Source organism: Myzus persicae, unplaced genomic scaffold, assembly GCF_001856785.1.
Source record: "Myzus persicae strain clone G006 unplaced genomic scaffold, MPER_G0061.0, whole genome shotgun sequence".
NCBI lineage: Eukaryota > Metazoa > Arthropoda > Insecta > Hemiptera > Aphididae > Myzus > Myzus persicae.
This window is the reverse complement of record NW_019100539.1, coordinates 27,872-37,166: the sequence shown is the minus strand read 5'-3', so window position 1 is coordinate 37,166 and position 9,295 is coordinate 27,872.

Sequence of the window (9,295 nt, the reverse complement as noted above, 5' to 3'; positions counted from 1 at the left end):
GGTAGAAACACGAATTGGTAACGGTAAATGAAAAAAAGTTATGCCAAATCAGTGATTAAAACAACAAAAATTACGTTGAATAAGAAATTGTACAGTGTGCCTGTTCCTCCCATGAAAATTCAAAAATAACGGTTTTTATATTTATTCAATACTTAAACTTAAATGAAAAAAGGTAGTCAATTTTTGTCTTCAACTGCGGACGATTTTTCGTTATTCTATTATACCTCTTTAGAATAAATACAGAGATGTCAGACGTTTATGCTTATTAGTCATTTACTTTTATATTAGATATGAGTAAGGTAAATGTTTAAATAATTGTATTCATAGTAAACAATAATGTAAGTATATCTAATACGCAATGAGAAGGGTTTAAATTCCGTACGAATGATATTTTTTGAATTACAACAAAATAACTAAAATTGTTATTTTTTGGTTAAAAATCCAATTAATTAAAAAATAATGTTGCAAATATATTTTGTAACTTTTTATACTGGTGTTAAGAAAATGTTTACGGAATCTTTAATCTTGCATTAAATTCTTAGGCCATAATCTTAGCGATTTAAATTGAACATTTAATGAATTTTTGATGACAGAAAAATTGTTTTTACAAAAAAACGATTTTCAAACGTTTAAAAAAAAGTTATACCCACGTATTTTTATGTTTCAATTTTTTATGCTAGCAAACAAAAATTTGAACCATAAATAATACCAAAAAATATTTTTTTAATTATATTATCATTTATTGTGTATATAAAATACTAATATAAATATTTGGTGAAAAATTCACGCAGTGGTTCGTACAATGCGGCCCATTTATCAAATATGTTGCGAGGCCTGCATATTACAATTAATTACAAATTTTTGTGAGTGTAGGCATATCTTGGAAGACAGAGCTAGAAGTTCCGTCCATCAACATCAAAATCAAATAATAAATTACCCATATCGTAAAATTTCCTACACAGTAGTTATTTTTCTTAATTTATCCTAATTAATTTAATGTTCTGTATACAATGTTTGTAGGATTAAATATTTTTTTTTTAATTTAAAATTGATTATTATTTATAACCACTAAAAAAAAATATTAATAAAAAAATTGTATATGGCCTGCAACTTTGTAAGTAATTTTCAAAACTAATATTTGGTTATTTCAAAAATTAAAGCTACTTGTTCCACAGTAATTAATTTTTGAATTATAATAAAATAACCAAAATAAATTTTGTTCAAAATTAGTTTTTACGAAAAAATATTCTTTTTTTTCTCGATTATTTTGTTAAGTATATACTGGGAATTCTTTACTTTTAACCCTCAGCCTATATTTGATGTGTTTATATATATATATATATTATAAGTATATATATGTAACAAAAAAATGCAAACCTTTTGTTCGAACCAAAAGAAACACATTGCTTCAGTTTCGTCTCCTATCGTGTTCAAAAAAAAAAAAAAAATTATAATGAAATCACGTCGATGTGTTTTTCAGTTTTTGTGACTAAGTTCTTTCCGATATTTGAAAAACCCATTCTTATAATCTCATAATGTTTATAATGTTTATGTTCCATTATATATTATATAATTAATATAGGTATAGGTACTTTTAATATGATCGTATTAAAGCTGAGAGTATTGTTAAAAAAATTAAGATCTTCTCCCAATCGCCTCGATTTAAGTAGTATTTAAGTATATACGTGCATGAATGAGAAATTATTTCTTGGCATAGTCCCGCGGTCTATGTGCGTAGATACCATTCCGTGTACCTACTTGTATTATACGTTTAGGTCTACCCTTAAACCGTATGCGGTGGAGTAAATTACGTGGTTGGTACACATACACCACTTTAGTCGGGATCAGGGGCGTATTTGAGAGCTCATCGTTGAGGGAGGGGGGCTATCGAAAATAAGGCAAAGGTAAATGCGGTTACTCCTTTACAAAAAGAAGAATGAATCCATTTTGGCTTATAATAAAACAAAACAAAATGTCTTTATCTACAAGATAACGTCATTGATATCAAAAATTAGCGCAGAAGGAGCGTATGCATATTCCACTGAGCATAGTAGTTAGTATAGGTATCGAGTAAGCGTATTGTAAAATTTGTATAATCTACCCACATCCCCACTTTATTGCAGAGTGCAGACCAATCGGTAACCGATTCTGCATTTTAATAATACACTTGTCGTGCAGTAAACATCCGCATGGCCGGCCATGGCATTATGATACCTAACAAATATTTTCATATGAACGAAAATGAACCGAACCCTAAATTATTATTTATTAACTACCTACTTAAATGCAGAAATGATTTTGTAAAAAAACTCTGGAAGGATAGCAATTGCTCTACCCCTACCCCTCCCATTAAATACGCCACTTACCGGTATCTAGACGACTAAAACAAATCAAAAAACCATCTTCGAGCGTTCGAAAGCCTGGCTCGGCGCAACGTCGCCGTTATGCTCTATGTTCGTTGGTATTCGCCACCCAGTTCATGATACATGACGTGGATTTTTCAGGCTAGTTTACTTTGTTCTACCACTGAGTCTATCTGACCACTGACCAAAATGGTTAGGAAGTGCTTATCATTAAAAACGAACTATTTAATGATAAGCACTTCCGAAAACTTAATAATCGAGCTAATAATATAGTATATTATGGCCATAAATCGCCTAAATTATCTTCGATGATTGGGTGGTGAGAGGGGAAGAGGATACATGAGACCCGCTTGATGCCATCAAAATATAATAAAGGATCACAGTCTAATAAGTTATGTTAAATTGTCTGTATTAATTTTGGGAGGGAGACCAATGCTCTCGACAGTCATCGTGACGTATCAATATATTGTTATTTACGTATACTTAGTATAATAATGTAATATTAGATAGAAGTATGTTATTAAGTTTTTATTTCACTTGTTGTATAAAAAAAATATTGTTAAATTTTAAACTGAGTTACCTAAATGAATTATTATTTTTGACAATTATTCTAAATATATTAAAAATTATAATGAATCTTTAATATTGCCTACTATCTTTTTTTAAAAATACTTTGCCCCCCCCCCCAAACAATTAGAAAATGTGTACATTTTACTGTGTGTTTCTATAGTTTTCAATACAATACCAAATAGTTATATACTTACCAATTGAATAAATAATATTACTACTCAATTATATCGTGACCAGAATTAACAATAATAACAATTTAAACGTATCTTGTCAAATATTTTATCTACCCGTATACCCACTTACCTATATAATAGTGATTGAACTATACACAGATTATCGATTACTTTTTATTAACTTTGAGTGATTTTATTCTTCAGTATAAGTCATAGTCTGAAAATAAAGTCAAATTCACACAGAATCACCGCAGCGAGTATTAACTCGAAACTTTGTGAATACCGTTAGTAGTCAAGACTGAAGTTCATATACTCATATCAAGCGAAGTCAAATAATAATATTTTAAAACACATTTTAGTGTCTTTAATCTCTACATATAATTAATGTTAAATATCTTCGATTATTCAGACCATGGTAAACCTGTCATTCCTTGACTCAGTTTAATATACCTACCTTTTAAACTAATGTCATTGTCATAAAAAATTAAGCATATTAACGAAAAGATATCGGTTTGTAAAGTATACCATCGGTTTCCGTTCTTTAATCAATAGAGAACATAGGTAGTTGAACTTTTAGAGCACTTAAAATAACCCAAAATATGTTTTTAAGAAGAAAAATGGGGTGAAACACGATTGCGGACGTTTTACCTTATTTGCAACACGATTGCGGACGATCACTGTATGACAAAAGATATTATTTTGTACCCAAAAAATTACAAAATTATGGACGAAATTCTGTGGAACGTTGTGCGACGTAGTCTATCAACAACGATTATCTATTTTATGATCGGCTATCGTTCGGATGCCTAGTGAGCATAGACTACAGCACGATTTAAGATATATACGTAATTACAAAAAGTAAATATTAAATCATGGACTACACAATATTAATAATAATAATAATAATAATAATAATAATAATAATAATAATACAAACACAAAATATGATGATAAGTTAATAGTGTATAATTGTAAAAAAAAATTAGGTGCATAACCTAATGTCCCATCTGCAGAGAACTCTGTGGTCTCTGTTAGAAAATTAATATTTGATAAAGTTGTTAAGCAAATAATATGTTTGTCATCATGAACATAGACAAATTGATTACCTTGAAATTGAAAGAAATCGTCTTCATGCAAATTTTCAAGTTGATCAATTGCTTCATCTAATGATTTCGGAAATTCTCATTTTCGTCTCTTTTCATGCATGGTTTTCCTCACAGTTTTTATATCTTCTTTAACTATCTCTATTAGTTCATTGTTTAATATTTCTGTTCTTCTTATTTTTAACTGCTTAGTAGATAATTTGTCTTCAAATTTTCTTTCTCAGTTTTCCCTTAGTATCTGATTTTTTGTACCGAGTTCTTAGCGCAGATATGCTTACCGGAAAATTCACAGATAGATTTTTTTGTCTGGTGTCGTTAAGATACTTGCACTAAAGTCTTCATTTGTACGTAACCATTTTATGATCCCGTCTTTCCGCTATTGCCTAAATCTGTATTTATTTGTTTTGTGTAGAATTAATTCTTTACCAAGTTTTGATAGAATAATTTCACAGTTATTCGTAATTTTCTAAAAACATTATATATAATTATAGAACACTATGTAACACTTTGACAACAACGGGTATGCTATTACTGTAGTATTTAACAGAAATTACTCGTAACATACTACAATTCATTAACTCAGAATTTCCACATTTTCAGATTATCGAAGTATGATTTATAAATTTGGCATCATGCGTCCGCAATCGTGTCATTTTCGGGGGTCTATTGTTGAACTATTAAACGTTCACAATCGTGTTATTAAAAAGGTCGCCTTGATAAGCACCGTCAGCTATCGTGTGTCACAGGAAAAATGATTTTTTTAAATACAACTTATGCATATATCTAGTAACAGTTTCATTGTTTAACTCAAAATCTAAAATATAATAATACAGAAAATTAATTTTTAACGCTTGTAAAATGTTTAATTATTAAATTATAAATGTATTAAAAACAGCATTTAATGTACCTAGGTATTTTAAAATAATGTATTAGAATACAATCATTATGTAATATAAACAAAATTAAATTATTAAAAACAATTTTTAAATAAATAAGAATAAAGTATAAGAAAACCCCGGTGATCTCACTCTGCACAAAATCGATTTTGTCGAAAACAGGTTTGTGGAAGTATTAACGATTTGAATTGTTTTTTCTTTTAGTTTTTTTCCGAATAATTAAAAGAGTTGAGAATTTTCTAATTGAACAAACTAATTTTTCATTTTACTTCTCAAAGTATATCAATTAGATCAAATTTTCTACTAAAAAACTTTGCAATACTATTGAGGATTGAATCATTTTTGCTGCACCGGAAGGTCACACGCACACATACACACAGAAAAAGTGGGCACCCACTCTGTTGTATAGTATATAAGTGTCGAGTTTAATTCGTCATTGAGTATAGGTAACTGTAATGGATGTGTTAAAATGTAAATTCAATGATAAATCATTGCATAGTTAGAACAATGATTGTGAGCGTAGACGAACCGTCATTCTTTATTTCTTAAGATATTTTATTATATTTGTTATATTGCTTTGGCAATTAATTTTTATATTATTAATAATGTATGCTGAAATCATTGTCATAAAAAAAATCTCGCAGGTACTTATATTATAATATTACTAATTGTTATAAACTTATTATAAAAGTCAATATACCGACGTGACGATGACATACTGTAGAACGTCGTGATTATAGGTTCTTTGGTAAAAAGAGCTTAAAATTAGTCTAGAGATTTTGAACATTTCACTGTGCAATGTAAATTATAATTTACTTAGAGACGAAATGTTTCAAGTCCCTCTGAATAATATTTTAGGAATTAGGTACAACTAAATAACTAAAATCATAGTTTTCCATTTGAATTCCAGTTTTATCAAAAATTGAACTTGAAATGTGCAGTTTAAAAACAAATTGTGCTTTTATAATTTTTCAAATATTAAGCAATATTTTTTGAAAGTGGTATCATGTATCAATTCTCTTTCATTTTTGGATTGTAACAAATAAATAATTTTTAACTGTCAAAAACTGGTTAAACACAAACATTTTCGGTTGTACTTGGAATGATTAAGCTCCCTTTAGTACCAACTAGATCTATCTCTCCTCAAAGCTGAAGGTTGGAGTGGGTTTTTACTATCCAACACACCCACACACTTAAACATATACGATGTACACACACATACACACACACATACACACATACAAGAACAAATCATCATACAACTAATTAATTCATTACTTCACTCAGTAGTCAGTTTCTAATTTAACAATAGCATAAGATATATCGTATATATCCTATTAATTTTTTTATTTAACGTTATTTCAGCTAACGTTCCTTTATTGTACTATTACTTCTATATTCATTTAAGTCTATATGATGCTGACTGCTGAGTATTTGGATTGATTTTTACTTATCTTTATGTTTTGAATATAATACAATATACGCACTTCAAAGAAAAGAGTAACTATTTATCTCAGTTTTAAGCTATATAAACATTAAATTCGATTTTCAAGAGATGAAAATTAAAACTTCGGTAGTTGACATTTTCTGATTTTAATCGCTTTTAATAAAGGTATTATAATCCACACGTTCTCCATTATAAACATCAATGAAAAATTGCGTGACAAGCATTTTCATCGAGTGAGCAAGACAAAAAAACACAATTGATTGCTTAAATATATATTATATCCAAGTACGAAAAAACAACAATAACAAAAAATATAACATAGGTATAATGGTTTTATTTTTATCAAACACTTAAAAAATATTATACACTGAAATTATTTAATTTCAAATTACCAATATATAGTCAATAATAACATAGAACTCAAGTCGATTGAAATACTTTAATTATATTTTGTTTTAATAATAATTAAATAAGGTAACATTTATATCATAAAATATGCGTGGATTTCAACAATTTTAAATTTTATCATATTAATTAATAGATGTACCTTTTATTTATTTTTCTACGCCGACTCAAGCGTGAACGTCCACACGACCTTTTATTAGGTATACTGTTATTATGTTCTTAATTGTAAATACTTTATAGCGTAGTAGTATAATTTATTCTAATGTTATTGTTAAGAACATGTACTGTAGTCATACACTGTAATATTTTAAAATTACTGACTTATAAATTACAATACTATTTTTGTTATTGTTATCTATTTTCCAAATGTACAAATATGTAACTCCATTGACAATAAGTTTAGATGACTTAATGTCAGGGAAACTTTAATAAAAAAATATAAAATTTTTTTTTATTAATCTAACTATAACCGTCCATCTAATCTTTATTTATCTAATATCTACTTTACTTTATTTAAAAACCTTTTTCAATGATCACGACGATTTTGAGATATACGCATAAATCGATGACAACAACAAAGAGGGCTGTAACTGAATTTTAGGAACTTTTTCTCAATCTGGTGTTACTGTTTTTCTGGATGTCCAGCGAAGCTGTTGATTGCGGAATAAATTAACCAAATACGTTTTATATGTACAAGAAGGCTGAGTTAATTCATTAAAATCTAGAAAAACAGTAATACCGGGCTGTAAAACAAAACAAAAATAATCGAAATTGAATTTGTCGAGGAAGTTGAAATGGCCATTAAGTTTTTTTGAGAATCAATATTATAACTATAATTTTTGAATGTTAAATTTGATTGAAAATTAAATATTATTTTACTGTATATTGTTTAGGTAGGTACTTGATCGAAAATAAAAAAGTCATGATGTATATAAGATTGATGTCCGGCTAAATGAAGCGCTTTAGAAGAACAACAATTTATTGATTTTTGACATCTTTTAATCGGAATTATTTCGGATTACGTTTTTACGTATTAATTGACAGCGGCTATTGGAATCACCTGAGTGAGTTTTTTAAAATATAAGACATATTTAACACTAGATACAATAATTAAATAATTTAAAGATACAAAAGTCTAAATGATATAATATGAATCTTGCATAATTCATAATGGAATAGTTAATCATGTTCATGGTAGGTTTTTAATGTTTAATGCTTGTAGGCGTATTTTAATATGTATTCTAAATTATATAAGTATCGGCAACTATGGATATTAGCATTTTTAAGAAGAGTTACAGTTGGTTGAGGAACATATGTATGTGGGGCGATGATTTGTCACTAAAAATCCGAGTGGTCACCCATCCGAGAACTAGCAACGCCGGCTGATACTTGATCTCAGGACACGTTAGTGACTAAGGCTAACCACCGAGCCACGCCAGGCCCTTATAGTTTATTCAAGTCTTTGATATGTGTTATAACGTGAATCAAATTTGATTCTTTTAGTCTTTAAATAAATAAAATAGTTAATTTCATATCGTATAATTTTTGGGTTTTTAGATTGTGTATGTTCATCATTATTTACTTATCATTGACAAGTAGATTTTCTTCAAAATAATGTATAAGATTAAGGGGCGTGTCACGATTTTGATATTATTAATAGGTCACTCGGATTATGCCGATTACGCCGCACATATAAACACCCAATTTGGTGTGCGACTGCCACTTGGCTGGAATCCTTGTAGGATCGCTCTTATAAAGACTACGTCGTCGTCGTCATAGTTGCTGGTACACTACCACCAGTGAACCTATTATATTAATATAGTATGATGGTTATGGTGGGTCGGTTTAATAACAATATCATAAGACAATGCAATGTTTGTAACGCTAATTTATTGTTGTCATTATTTCCGTCGTATACTTGGATAAACTAAATTATCTTACGGAAATAATTTTTTTTTGAAACCTTTCTGACAAGTGTCTTGTCTTTAATATAACTTTTGTTTACTTCGTTTACAGTTTAGTAAATTTAAATATTTTTAATGAATATAACAGGGTAACAGACTGTTGAATTGGTTACTGCTACTTTTCGGTTGGTTACATAGGTAATGCAATTTTCTTGTACATTTTCTTACAATAATAACATATTGTACTTATAATATATAATCTATTACTAGTAGTAGGTATAAATCAATGGTAATTGTGTGTAATAATTTATTGTTTTACTACGATATACATACTAAAAAGTAAATAATGAATAACACTATTTGATCATTTTTTCTGGCCAATATGTGAAAGGATTTAAGTAAGTGCAAATAAATGTCATCTCTAAGAAAGGGAA